Raw genomic sequence first — 15927 nt, forward strand, 5'->3', positions numbered from 1 at the left:
AGATAATTTTTCCACTTGTTCCAGTGTAGGTTGGGCACTCAGGGGGCTGAAGCTGGGAATCTTTGCCTTCATATATGCGGAACGCATATAAATATCCCGTGGCTCTTTCACAAAGCTTGTAGAGCTTTACTCCATATCTCGCCCTCTTACTTGGAATATATTGCTTAATTCCTAGCTGGCCAGTGAAGTGGGCAAGGGATTCGTCCACACATACGTTTTTATTGGGGACAAGAAGTTCAGCAAATCTTTGGGAAAAATATTAAGTGGGCAAATTTTGTATAATTTGTCATAGTTGGGATAATCTCTGGAAGGGCACTGGATATTGTCAATGAAATGAACAATATCATGATCATCTCATAGGGTGACCTGGGCATTACATCAGAATAAATGGATATGTGGTGGATTGGGTGTGTGGACCAGTATGCATGTCTTTAATTTTTTATGTAAGCCCCATGTTAAGAGTGAGGCCCAAAAATAACTTAAAATTCTCCAATGTAAGAGGTCTCCATTCAAATGGATGGGCATAGGATGAACTGTGGTTGTTAGAAATCAATTTTTGGGCAAAAAGGTTTGTCTGGGCCACAATAAACTGCAGTAAAGTGTCGAGCAAAAATAAATTAAAAAAATCAATTGCTGAAAAATTGTCAGTATTGGCCTGCACACCTGGATGTGTGGTGAAAGGGGGAATGCTTGCTAATCCGGAGTTGGAGGGCAGCCATAATAGGTTGGCAAGAGCATCTGGGAGGTATGTTTGGGCCCTGATTCTTGGGGGTTGATGGAATATTCCAGTTCTGGTACTGGGTCTTTCCTCTATGGGTCTAGTCCCATTGGCGTTTGCAGATTGACCATTGGGGTTTATGGCGCTACTGGTTGCTGTCTCGTTTTCGGAGCTCTGTATCCTTTTAGGAGGGATCCTTTCCTCCTCTGATTCAGTAGCTGAGCAACTGCTTTCTATGGGCTCATACACTGAATCAGAATCAGAGAGTGAGAGCTCCCTGCTGCTCTCATCTGTCATACTGAGGATTTTGATTGCCTCCTCACTAGTGTGAACTTGTTTTGACATGGCTGGCTCTGGTGGGATTAAGACAGGTTGACTGTAATGTGTGTATGCACTGTAAAAACGGTAACACTGTTAGAACACTGGTGATTGCACACAGCCTGTCACGTGGTAAAGAACTGTAGCCAATGGCTCTTTACCATGATCAATGATGATCTGTGTCCAAGGTACACAGATCACCAGCAATCGCCACATGGCGCGCTCCCGCAACCATGCAAGCGCGATTAGAGTGGGAAGACATCATATGACGTCCTCCCAGAATGAGAGAACAACCGCCCGTCTGTCATTTCCATATATGGTGGGTGGGAGGCGGTTACCATAGGCATCACAGGCTTAAAGTATATCTAAAAGAAAACACAAAGCTGAAAATATATACTAAATGTAGCTGTAATTACAATGTACATGTACCAAAAACACTCACAAAGTATCCAATTATTGAAAAAGCGCAAAAAGTGTTGAAATAAAATAAATTAATAAACCTTTTGACACACAGAGGTGTATTTATTTATGTACAGTATTATATACAACACTGGATTCATTATATTTGTATTTTTGAGGAAGGATTTCAACACTCTCAGGGGGATTTACTAAAACTGGTCCAGCTGTCCATGGTAGCCAATCAGTTTCTAACTTCAACTTGTTCAATTAAACTTTGACAATAAAACCTGGAAGCTGATCAGTTTCTGTGCAGAACTGAACCAGATTTTGCACCATGCAGTTTTAGTAAATATCTCCTTATTTGTGCTTTGTCAATAACTGAAAAAATAAAGATGTATTATATCGAAGATTACCATTCTTTGGAAGTAATGCCTGCTTTTGTTTTCTGCAGACTAGGTAGATTTTGTGCAAGTACAGAAAAACTGCTGTTAATTCAAATAGAACTTAAATATCCTAGACAGTAATGTCATGTGTACTAAACTGAAGCCTCAAACAACGTTTTCAGCTTTTCAAGCTCTCTCAAATGCACAATGGATTTGAGGAGAATGGAAGATCTTTGTATTCAGTGCTGCTGCTCCATAGACACAACGTGGTTGATTTACTAAAACGTAAAAGTGCAAAATCCAGTGCAGCTGTGTATGGTAGCCAATCAGCTTCTAACTTCAGCTTGTTAAATTATGCCTTGACAATCAAACCTGGAAGCTGATTGGTTACTATGCAGAGCTGCACCTGACTTTGCACTTTCCAGCTTCAGTAAATCAATCTCAATGTAATATGTAAGTGAGCATTGTCACTAGAGATGAGCGAATCGAAGTAGGCGAAGTGGAATTCGAGTCGAATATTGGAAAATTTTCGATTCGCGCCGAATCCGAAAAATAGCCTACTTCGGACGCGCGAATCGCAATTTTTCCTAAAATGGCGGCGGACATGTGCGGCGACGGAGCGGGGATGTCTGGGAAGGCGCGCAGACAAGGCGCGCTGACCCATAATGCATTCCTTAATGACATGTGATCGCATTAGCCAATCAGCAGCCAGCCAGCCAGCACTGTGTAATGGTCGAGCTATAAATAGCGGCCATTTTAGAATTCTTCATTTGCCTCCAGTCATTCCAGAGAGGCAGACCGCTCTGTATTAGGGACAGAGTTAGGGCCACAGAAACGTTACTTGGGGACAGAGAAACGTTACTTAGGGACAGAGAAGCATTACTCAGGGACACAGAATTGTTACTTAGGGCCAAAGAAACGCTAGTTAGGGCCACAGAATTGTTACTCAGGGACAGACAGAATTGTTACTGAGTGCCAGAGAATTGTTACTTAGGGCCACAGAAACGTTAGTTAGGGCCACAGAATTGTTACTCAGGGACAGACACAGAATTGTTACTGAGGGCCACAGAACTGTTACTTAGGGCCACAGAAACGTTATTAGGGCCACAGAATTGTTACTCAGGGACAGACAGAATTGTTACTGAGTGCCAGAGAATTGTTACTTAGGGCCACAGAAACGTTAGTTAGGGCCACAGAATTGTTACTCAGGGACAGACACAGAATTGTTACTGAGGGCCACAGAACTGTTACTGAGGGCCACAGAAACGTTAGTTAGGGCCACAGAATTGTTACTCAGGGACAGACACAGAATTGTTACTGAGGGCCACAGAACTGTTACTTAGGGCCACAGAAACGTTAGTTAGGGCCACAGAATTGTTACTCAGGGAAAGACACAGAATTGTTACTGAGGGCCACAGAATTGTTACTTAGGGCCACAGAATTGTTACTCAGGGACACAGAATTGTTACTGAGGGCCACAGAACTGTTACTTAGGGCCATAGAAACGTTAGTTAGGGCCACAGAATTGTTACTCAGGGACAGACACAGAATTGTTACTGAGGGCCACAGAATTGTTACTTAGGGCCACAGAAACGTTACTCAGGGACACAGAATTGTTACTGAGGGCCACAGAACCGTTACTTAGGGCCACAGAATTGTTACTCAGGGACAGACACAGAATTGTTACTCAGGGACACAGAATTGTTACTGAGGGCCACAGAACCGTTACTTAGGGCCACAGAAACGTTACTCAGGGACACAGAATTGTTACTGAGGGCCACATAACCGTTACTTAGGGCCACATAATTGTTACTCAGGGACAGACACAGAATTGTTACTGAGGGACACAGAATTGTTACTGAGGGCCACAACCGTTACTTAGGGCCACAGAATTGTTACTCAGGGACACAGAATTGTTACTGAGGGCCACAGAACCGTTACTTAGGGCTACAGAATTGTTACTCAGGGACACAGAATTAAGGAATGCATTATGGGTCAGCGCGCCTTGTCTGCGCGCCTTCCCAGACATCCCCGCTCCGTCGCCGCACATGTCCGCCGCCATTTTAGGAAAAAATTGCGATTCGCGCGTCCGAAGTAGGCTATTTTTCGGATTCGGCGCGAATCGCAATTTTTCCTAAAATGGCGGCGGACATGTGCGGCGACGGAGCGGGGATGTCTGGGAAGGCGCGCAGACAAGGCGCGCTGACCCATAATGCATTCCTTAATGACATGTGATCGCATTAGCCAATCAGCAGCCAGCCAGCCAGCACTGTGTAATGGTCGAGCTATAAATAGCGGCCATTTTAGAATTCTTCATTTGCCTCCAGTCATTCCAGAGAGGCAGACCGCTCTGTATTAGGGACAGAGTTAGGGCCACAGAAACGTTACTTGGGGACAGAGAAACGTTACTTAGGGACAGAGAAGCATTACTCAGGGACACAGAATTGTTACTTAGGGCCAAAGAAACGCTAGTTAGGGCCACAGAATTGTTACTCAGGGACAGACAGAATTGTTACTGAGTGCCAGAGAATTGTTACTTAGGGCCACAGAAACGTTAGTTAGGGCCACAGAATTGTTACTCAGGGACAGACACAGAATTGTTACTGAGGGCCACAGAACTGTTACTTAGGGCCACAGAAACGTTATTAGGGCCACAGAATTGTTACTCAGGGACAGACAGAATTGTTACTGAGTGCCAGAGAATTGTTACTTAGGGCCACAGAAACGTTAGTTAGGGCCACAGAATTGTTACTCAGGGACAGACACAGAATTGTTACTGAGGGCCACAGAACTGTTACTGAGGGCCACAGAAACGTTAGTTAGGGCCACAGAATTGTTACTCAGGGACAGACACAGAATTGTTACTGAGGGCCACAGAACTGTTACTTAGGGCCACAGAAACGTTAGTTAGGGCCACAGAATTGTTACTCAGGGAAAGACACAGAATTGTTACTGAGGGCCACAGAATTGTTACTTAGGGCCACAGAATTGTTACTCAGGGACACAGAATTGTTACTGAGGGCCACAGAACTGTTACTTAGGGCCATAGAAACGTTAGTTAGGGCCACAGAATTGTTACTCAGGGACAGACACAGAATTGTTACTGAGGGCCACAGAATTGTTACTTAGGGCCACAGAAACGTTACTCAGGGACACAGAATTGTTACTGAGGGCCACAGAACCGTTACTTAGGGCCACAGAATTGTTACTCAGGGACAGACACAGAATTGTTACTCAGGGACACAGAATTGTTACTGAGGGCCACAGAACCGTTACTTAGGGCCACAGAAACGTTACTCAGGGACACAGAATTGTTACTGAGGGCCACATAACCGTTACTTAGGGCCACATAATTGTTACTCAGGGACAGACACAGAATTGTTACTGAGGGACACAGAATTGTTACTGAGGGCCACAACCGTTACTTAGGGCCACAGAATTGTTACTCAGGGACACAGAATTGTTACTGAGGGCCACAGAACCGTTACTTAGGGCTACAGAATTGTTACTCAGGGACACAGAATTGTTACTGAGGGCCACAGAACCGTAACTTAGGGCCACAGAATTGTTACTCAGGGACAGACACAGAATTGTTACTGAGGGACACAGAATTGTTACTGAGGGCCACAGAAACGTTAATCAGGGACACAGAATTGTTACTGAGGGCCACAGAACCATTACTTAGGGCCACATAAAAGTTAATCAGGGACACAGAATTGTTACTGAGGGCCACAGAACCGTTACTTAGGGCCACAGAATTGTTACTCAGGGACAGACACAGAATTGTTACTGAGGGACACAGAATTGTTACTGAGGGCCACAGAACCGTTACTTAGGGCCACAGAAACATTAATCAGGGACACAGAATTGTTATTGAGGGCCACAGAACCGTTACTTAGGACCACGTAAACGTTAATCAGGGACAGACACAGAATTGTTACTGAGGGACACAGAATTATTACTGAGGGACACAGAATTGTTACTGAGGGCCACAGAACCGTTACTTAGGGCCACAGAATTGTTACTTAGGGACACAGAATTGTTACTGAGGGCCACAGAACCGTTACTTAGGGCCACAGAACTGTTACTTAGGGACACAGAATTGTTACTGAGGGCCACATAACCGTTACTTAGGGCCACATAATTGTTACTCAGGGACAGACACAGAATTGTTACTGAGGGACACAGAATTGTTACTGAGGGCCACAACCGTTACTTAGGGCCACAGAATTGTTACTCAGGGACACAGAATTGTTACTGAGGGCCACAGAACCGTTACTTAGGGCCACAGAATTGTTACTCAGGGACACAGAATTGTTACTGAGGGCCACAGAACCGTTACTTAGGGCCACAGAATTGTTACTCAGGGACAGACACAGAATTGTTACTGACGGACACAGAATTGTTACTGAGGGCCACAGAAACGTTAATCAGGGACACAGAATTGTTACTGAGGGCCACAGAACCGTTACTTAGGGCCACATAAAAGTTAATCAAGGACACAGAATTGTTACTGAGGGCCACAGAACCGTTACTTAGGGCCACAGAATTGTTACTCAAGGACAGACACAGAATTGTTACTGAGGGACACAGAATTGTTACTGAGGGCCACAGAAACATTAATCAGGGACACAGAATTGTTACTGAGGGCCACAGAACCGTTACTTAGGGCCACATAAAAGTTAATCAGGGACACAGAATTGTTACTGAGGGCCACAGAACCGTTACTTAGGGCCACAGAATTGTTACTCAGGGACAGACACAGAATTGTTACTGAGGGACACAGAATTGTTACTGAGGGCCACAGAACCGTTACTTAGGGCCACAGAATTGTTACTCAAGGACAGACACAGAATTGTTACTCAAGGACAGACACAGAATTGTTACTGAGAGCCACAGAAACGTTAATCAGGGACACAGAATTGTTACTGAGGGCCACAGAAACGTTAATCAGGGACACAGAATTGTTACTGAGGGCCACAGAACCGTTACTTAGGGCCACATAAAAGTTAATCAAGGACACAGAATTGTTACTGAGGGCCACAGAACCGTTACTTAGGGCCACAGAATTGTTACTCAAGGACAGACACAGAATTGTTACTGAGGGACACAGAATTGTTACTGAGGGCCACAGAAACGTTAATCAGGGACACAGAATTGTTACTGAGGGCCACAGAACCGTTACTTAGGGCCACATAAAAGTTAATCAGGGACACAGAATTGTTACTGAGGGCCACAGAACCGTTACTTAGGGCCACAGAATTGTTACTCAGGGACAGACACAGAATTGTTACTGAGGGACACAGAATTGTTACTGAGGGCCACAGAACCGTTACTTAGGGCCACAGAAACGTTAATCAGGGACACAGAATTGTTACTGAGGGCCACAGAACCGTTACTTAGGGCCACATAAACGTTAATCAGGGACACAGAATTGTTACTGAGGGCCACAGAACCGTTACTTAGGGCCACAGAATTGTTACTCACGGACAGACACAGAATTGTTTCTTGAGGGACACAGAATTGTTACTGAGGGCCACAGAACCGTTACTTAGGGCCACAGAAACGTTAATCAGGGACACAGAATTGTTACTGAGGGCCACAGAACCGTTACTTAGGGCCACGTAAACGTTAATCAGGGACAGACACAGAATTGTTACTGAGGGACACAGAATTGTTACTGAGGGCCACAACCGTTACTTAGGGCCACAGAATTGTTACTCAGGGACACAGAATTGTTACTGAGGGCCACAGAACCGTTACTTAGGGCCACAGAATTGTTACTCAGGGACACAGAATTGTTACTGAGGGCCACAGAACCGTTACTTAGGGCCACAGAATTGTTACTCAGGGACAGACACAGAATTGTTACTGAGGGACACAGAATTGTTACTGAGGGCCACAGAAACGTTAATCAGGGACACAGAATTGTTACTGAGGGCCACAGAACCGTTACTTAGGGCCACATAAAAGTTAATCAAGGACACAGAATTGTTACTGAGGGCCACAGAACCGTTACTTAGGGCCACAGAATTGTTACTCAAGGACAGACACAGAATTGTTACTCAAGGACAGACACAGAATTGTTACTGAGGGCCACAGAAACATTAATCAGGGACACAGAATTGTTACTGAGGGCCACAGAACCGTTACTTAGGGCCACATAAAAGTTAATCAGGGACACAGAATTGTTACTGAGGGCCACAGAACCGTTACTTAGGGCCACAGAATTGTTACTCAGGGACAGACACAGAATTGTTACTGAGGGACACAGAATTGTTACTGAGGGCCACAGAACCGTTACTTAGGGCCACAGAAACATTAATCAGGGACACAGAATTGTTACTGAGGGCCACAGAACCGTTACTTAGGGCCACAGAAACGTTAATCACGGACACAGAATTGTTACTTAGGGCCACAGAACCGTTACTTAGGGCCACGTAAACGTTAATCAGGGACAGACACAGAATTGTTACTGAGGGACACAGAATTGTTACTGAGGGACACAGAATTGTTACTGAGGGCCACAGAACCGTTACTTAGGGCCACAGAATTGTTACTTAGGGACACAGAATTGTTACTGAGGGCCACAGAACCGTTACTTAGGGCCACAGAATTGTTACTTAGGGACACAGAATTGTTACTGAGGGCCACAGAACCGTTACTTAGGGCCACAGATTTGTTACTTAGGGACACAGAATTGTTACTGAGGGCCACAGAACTGTTACTTAGGGCCACAGAATTGTTACTCGGACAGACACAGAATTGTTACTCAGGGACACAGAATTGTTACTGAGGGCCACAGAACCGTTACTTAGGGCCACAGAATTGTTACTCAGGGACACAGAATTGTTACTGAGGGCCACAGAACTGTTACTTAGGGCCACAGAAAGGTTACTCAGGGACACAGAATTGTTACTGAGGGCCACAGAACTGTTACTTAGGGCCACAGAATTGTTACTCGGACAGACACAGAATTGTTACTCAGGGACACAGAATTGTTACTGAGGGCCACAGAACCGTTACTTAGGGCCACATAAACGTTAATCAGGGACACAGAATTGTTACTGAGGGCCACAGAACCGTTACTTAGGGCCACATAATTGTTACTCAGGGACAGACACAGAATTGTTACTGAGGGACACAGAATTGTTACTGAGGGCCACAGAACCATTACTTAGGGCCACAGAATTGTTACTCAGGGACAGACACAGAATTGTTACTCAGGGACACAGAATTGTTACTCAAGGACACAGAATCGTTGAATTAAAGAGTATGTCAGACAACATGCAGAGGAGTGGCAGAGGAGGCAATGTTTTAGGAGCGAGCAGACGTGGCAGCAGAGGAAGGGGTCGAGGCAGCACTATTCGCAGCCAGAGGCCAGTGCTCCCGGTGTCATCCAGCGGTCGTGTCTCCACCGACAACCCTGCCGTCGTCGATTGGTTGGCTCGGTCGTCTTCCTCTTCCCAGGTCACCTCTGACACCTACAGCCAACGGTCGGTGGGTACGTCAGACACAACCGTTAGTTGGCATGGCCCGGGACCAAGCCCACTGAAATCACGTGTCCTCTACCTGCCCCTGTCCTTTGGTGTTCCCTCACCAAGCGAAGTATCGCATGCTGTGGGCTCAGCCCCACTGTACAGTGAGGAAGAGCTAACAGAGGGCGGTCAGGAACGGGGGGAGACATCCGCCTTTTCAGCAGCCAGGCGAAGAAGTAGTGGCGAGGAGAGTGGCTCGGTAGCCGGTCTAGAGACAGGTCTGTCTCCTGACCCAGACGCAGCCGAGGGGGCTAGTAGTGAGGCGGAGACCCTACTTGATGATGAGGAGGTTGATCGCACTTGGCAGCCTCGTCGTCATCAGGCAATTTCTTCCGCATCATCAGGAGAAGAGGGTGGCAGCTTGGCAGCGAGCAAAACAGTCGGTGGGTTGCCCAGGAGACAGCAGCAGGGTCGCAGCAGTGTCAGTGGAGCCAAACGGCCACGGAGTAGAGCACCAGCTCCACTGCAGCCTACCACCACGGCCAGTAGTGGTGCCGGTGTGCACGGAGGAAGCAGCAGTCAGCCAGTGAGGAGTATCGGGGGCAAAGTTTCCTACTCGGCGGTGTGGCAATTTTTTGTCAAGCCGCCCGAGGAAGTAAACATAGCCGTATGTCGACTATGTGGCCAGAAAGTCAAGCGTGGCCAGGGGGCCCATGTTGGGACTACAGCGTTGCGGCAGCATATGCAGCGTCGCCATTTGGTGGCCTGGGAAAACCGTGATAAAGATACGGCGGTTCTGCCCGCCCCAGCCCCCGCTCCATCACCCGCTCCGTTACCTGACGTCAATCGCCCTCCATCAGCCAGTCAAGGCTCCAACACCTCTGCTGAGGGGAGTTGTCGCTCGTTGGCATCTTCCGCTCGTTCAGATGCTCCTTCTCCTGCTACTCCTCTTCACGGATTCCGTCAGCAGTCTTTCTTGGAATCCGTTTCCAAGAGACAACAGTTTGCGAGCACGCACCCGACGGTGCAAAAGCTGAACGTCCTCCTGTCCAAGTTGCTGGTGCTGCAGTCCCTCCCTTTCCAAGTGGTGGACTCAGCACCTTTCCGAGAAATGATGGCTTGTGCCGCGCCGCAGTGGAGAGTGTCAAGCCGTCATTTCTTCGCCAAAAAGGCAGTGCCAGCCCTGCATTCACATGTAGAAGAGATGGTGGGCCAGTCTTTGAGCATGTCGGTCTCTGCCAAAGTGCACGGCAGCGCCGACGTGTGGAGCTGTAACTACGGTCAGGGACAGTACATGTCATTTACGGCCCACTGGGTGAACGTGGTGCCGTCACAGCCGCACCAGCAACTTGGACAGGTCACGCCGCTTTTGCCTCCACGTTTGCACGTCCTTGGTCCGGCAAAGATGTCCGCCTCTACCACCTCTTCTTCCGCCGTGTCCTCAGCCGCCACCCCCGTGCCAAGTCCCATTACCCGACCGGCATATCACATGTGCAGGGCGCAACGGTGTCACGCTGTGCTGCACCTGGTATGCCTTGGCGAACGTAGTCACACAGGGGAGGAACTTCTCAGTGTAATGAACAGAGAAATCGACAGATGGCTGTCTCCGCGCAAACTCAAAATCGGAACCATGTTGACCGACAACGGAAAGAACATGTTGTCTGCTCTGCGTCAAGGAAGGTTGTGCCATGTGCCATGCATGGCTCACGTGTTCAATCTGGTTGTCAAGCGGTTCCTAAAATCCACCATCCCACTGCAAGACATCCTTAAAATGTCACGTAAACTTTGCATGCATTTCAGCCATTCCTACACCGCACACCCTCCTTGAGCTGCAGCGGCAGAACGGAATTCCACAGCATCGCCTGATCTGCGACGTTGCAACAAGGTGGAATTCAACCCTACACATGTTAGACCGCCTTTACGAACAGCGAAAGGCCATCACCGATTTCCTGATGTTACAAGTGGATAAAGGTACTCCCCTGTGTAACTTTGATGTCAGCCATTGGCAGCTCATGCGTGACACCTGCCGCTTGCTCAGGCCCTTTGAGGAGGCCACGCTATTCATGAGTCGGCAGGACTATGGGATGAACGACGTCATTCCTCTGTTGCACGTCCTGGAACAAATGCTGTTAACAATGGCTGGTCAGGGTGCGGTAGACGTGGCGCACAGATCTCAACGCCACATGACCCCTGTGGGGGCAGGACAGGAAGAAGAGGAGGAGGTAGAGGAGGACATTTGTGCTCAGGAATTATTGAGTGAAATGGGTGGTTTTTCCACTCAGTGGACAGGAGTGGAGGAGCAGGAGCATCTGGTAGAGGAGGAGGAGGAGGGGACAGAGGAACCAGACGCACCGTGGCAGTATGCTGTGGAGATGGAGGCAGGGAGTCCCTCGCATTCCTTGGCACAAATGGCCCATAGCATGCTCGGTTGCTTGCGTAGCGACAGCCGAATAATAACCATCAGACAGAGGGATGACTTTTGGCTGTCCACCTTGTTGGACCCTCGCTACCGTTCAAAAATGGTGGCCTTTTTCACACCTGCTGAGAGGGAGGCCAAAATAACGTACTATAAAAACCACCTATGTAGTCAGTTGGTCTCTGCCTTTGTGCGCCAACGTCCATCCTCAGACACTGTGGGCCCTGTGCGCTCGCGTTCCGCTGCCATGGCAGCAGGGGAGGGGTGGGGTGGTAGGAGCAGTGGCAGCTCCACCAGCAGCGGCTGCCTCAGTCTGCAGTCGATGATGAGTAGCTTTCTTCACCAGCGCAGTGAGGAAACTACTAACCAGCCGCAGCAGCAGCAGCAGCAGCATCAGGTGGACCTGGAGCAGGACCTCAAACAACAGGCTTAGGCCTACTTGGACAGCACCCTGCCAACCGAGGTAGACAATCCCCTTGACTACTGGGCAACGAAACTTGACCTTTGGCCCCAACTAGCTGAATTTGCCCTTAAAAGGCTGTCATGCCCGGCCAGTAGCGTGGCATCGGAGCGCGTGTTTAGTGCGGCAGGAGGTATTGTAACTCCGCGGAGGACACGACTGTCCACCCAAAGTGTGGAGAGACTCACGTTTGTGAAAATGAATCAGGCGTGGATTAGTCTGGATTTCAAACCACCAGTTCCTGACACAACTGACTAAATCCGCCATGAATCATGCCTCAAACATGTGCCACTTTCAGGTCTCCTCACACACTGCTGGTGTGTTCCATTTTTTGTCATAGGGTGCTGGCAGATTACGGGCCTCCCATAGCTGCTGCCAGGCCCCTAATCTGCCATGGGCCCCTATATACCGCCTCCTCATGCTGCTGCCAAGTCCAGAGTCTGTCATGGGTCCCTGTACGGCCTCCCATTGCTGCTGTCTCCATCGCCACACTCTGCCATGTGCCACTTTCAGGTCTCCTCACACTGCTGGTGTGTTGAATTTTTTGACATAGGGTGCTGGCAGATTACCGGCCTCCCATAGCTGCTGCCAGGCCCCTAATCTGCCATAGGCCCCTATATACCGCCACCTCATGCTGCTGCCAAGTCCAAAGTCTGTCATGGGTCCCTGTACGGCCTCCCATTGCTGCTGTCTCCATCGCCACACTCTGCCATGTGCCACTTTCAGGTCTCCTCACACTGCTGGTGTGTTGAATTTTTTGACATAGGGTGCTGGCAGATTACGGGCCTCCTATAGCTGCTGCCAGGCCCCTAATCTGCCATAGGCCCCTATATACCGCCTCCTCATGCTGCTGCCAAGTCCAGAGTCTGTCATGGGTCCCTGTACGGCCTCCCATTGCTGCTGTCTCCATCGCCGCACTCTGCCATGTGCCACTTTCAGGTCTCCTCACACTGCTGGTGTGTTGAATTTTTTGACATAGGGTGCTGGCAGATTAGGGGCCTCCTATAGCTGCTGCCAGGCCCCTAATCTGCAATGGGCCCCTATATACCGCCTCCTCATGCTGCTGCCAAGTCCAGAGTCTGTCATGGGTCCCTGTACGGCCTCCCATTGCTGCTGTCTCCATCGCCACACTCTGCCATGTGCCACTTTCAGGTCTCCTCACACACTGCTGGTGTGTTGAATTTTTTGACATAGGGTGCTGGCAGATTACGGGCCTTCTATAGCTGCTGCCAGGCCCCTAATCTGCCATAGGCCCCTATATACCGCCTCCTCATGCTGCTGCCAAGTCCAGAGTCTGTCATGGGTCCCTGTACGGCCTCCCATTGCTGCTGTCTCCATCGCCACACTCTGCCATGTGCCACTTTCAGGTCTCCTCACACTGCTGGTGTGTTGAATTTTTTGACATAGGGTGCTGGCAGATTACGGGCCTCCTATAGCTGCTGCCAGGCCCCTAATCTGCCATGGGCCCCTATATACCGCCTCCTCATGCTGCTGCCAAGTCCAGAGTCTGTCATGGGTCCCTGTACGGCCTCCCATTGCTGCTGTCTCCATCGCCACACTCTGCCATGTGCCACTTTCAGGTCTCCTCACACTGCTGGTGTGTTGAATTTTTTGACATAGGGTGCTGGCAGATTACGGGCCTCCCATAGCTGCTGCCAGGCCCCTAATCTGCCATAGGCCCCTATATACCGCCTCCTCATGCTGCTGCCAAGTCCAGAGTCTGTCATGGGTCCCTGTACGGCCTCCCATTGCTGCTGTCTCCATCGCCACACTCTGCCATGTGCCACTTTCAGGTCTCCTCACACACTGCTGGTGTGTTGAATTTTTTGACATAGGGTGCTGGCAGATTACGGGTCTCCTATAGCTGCTGCCAGGCCCCTAATCTGCCATAGGCCCCTATATACCGCCTCCTCATGCTTCTGCCAAGTCCAGAGTCTGTCATGGGTCCCTGTACGGCCTCCCATTGCTGCTGTCTCCATCGCCACACTCTGCCATGTGCCACTTTCAGGTCTCCTCACACTGCTGGTGTGTTGAATTTTTTGACATAGGGTGCTGGCAGATTACGGGCCTCCCATAGCTGCTGCCAGGCCCCTAATCTGCCATGGGCCCCTATATACCGCCTCCTCATGCTGCTGCCAAGTCCAGAGTCTGTCATGGGTCCCTGTACGGCCTCCCATTGCTGCTGTCTCCATCGCCACACTCTGCCATGTGCCACTTTCAGGTCTCCTCACACTGCTGGTGTGTTGAATTTTTTGACATAGGGTGCTGGCAGATTACGGGCCTCCTATAGCTGCTGCCAGGCCCCTAATCTGCCATAGGCCCCTATATACCGCCTCCTCATGCTGCTGCCAAGTCCAGAGTCTGTCATGGGTCCCTGTACGGCCTCCCATTGCTGCTGTCTCCATCGCCACACTCTGCCATGTGCCACTTTCAGGTCTCCTCACACTGCTGGTGTGTTGAATTTTTTGACATAGGGTGCTGGCAGATTACGGGCCTCCTATAGCTGCTGCCAGGACCCTAATCTGCCATGGGCCCCTATATACCGCCTCCTCATGCTGCTGCCAAGTCCAGAGTCTGTCATGGGTCCCTGTACGGCCTCCCATTGCTGCTGTCTCCATCGCCACACTCTGCCATGTGCCACTTTCAGGTCTCCTCACACTGCTGGTGTGTTCCATTTTGTCATAGGGTGCTGGCAGATTACGGGCCTCCCATTGCTGCTGCCAGGCCCCTAATCTGCCATAGGCCTCTATATACCGCCTCCTCATGCTGCTGCCAAGTCCAGAGTCTGTCATGGGTCCCTGTACGGCCTCCCATTGCTGCTGTCTCCATCGCCACACTCTGCCATGTGCCACTTTCAGGTCTCCTCACACTGCTGGTGTGTTGAATTTTTTGACATAGGGTGCTGGCAGATTACGGGCCTCCTATAGCTGCTGCCAGGCCCCTAATCTGCAATAGGCCTCTATATACCGCCTCCTCATGCTGCTGCCAAGTCCAGAGTCTGTCATGGGTCCCTGTACGGCCTCCCATTGCTGCTGTCTCCATCGCCACACTCTGCCATGTGCCACTTTCAGGTCTCCTCACACTGCTGGTGTGTTGAATTTTTTGACATAGGGTGCTGGCAGATTACGGGCCTCCTATAGCTGCTGCCAGGACCCTAATCTGCCATGGGCCCCTATATACCGCCTCCTCATGCTGCTGCCAAGTCCAGAGTCTGTCATGGGTCCCTGTACGGCCTCCCATTGCTGCTGTCTCCATCGCCACACTCTGCCATGTGCCACTTTCAGGTCTCCTCACACTGCTGGTGTGTTGAATTTTTTGACATAGGGTGCTGGCAGATTACGGGCCTCCCATAGCTGCTGCCAGGCCCCTAATCTGCCATAGGCCCCTATATACCGCCTCCTCATGCTGCTGCCAAGTCCAGAGTCTGTCATGGGTCCCTGTACGGCCTCCCATTGCTGCTGTCTCCATCGCCACACTCTGCCATGTGCCACTTTCAGGTCTCCTCACACAGCTGGTGTGTTGAATTTTTTGACATAGGGTGCTGGCAGATTACGGGCCTCCTATAGCTGCTGCCAGGCCCCTAATCTGCCATAGGCCCCTATATACCGCCTCCTCATGCTGCTGCCAAGTCCAGAGTCTGTCATGGGTCCCTGTACGGCCTCCCATTGCTGCTGTCTCCATCGCCACACTCTGCCATGTGCCACTTTCAGGTCTCCTCACACACTGCTGGTGTGTTGAATTTTTTGACATAGGGT

The sequence above is a fragment of the Staurois parvus genome, unplaced genomic scaffold (genome assembly GCF_062004578.1).
Source record: "Staurois parvus isolate SC_StPar_1 unplaced genomic scaffold, SC_StPar_1.0 ptg000153l, whole genome shotgun sequence".
Classification (NCBI taxonomy): domain Eukaryota; kingdom Metazoa; phylum Chordata; class Amphibia; order Anura; family Ranidae; genus Staurois; species Staurois parvus.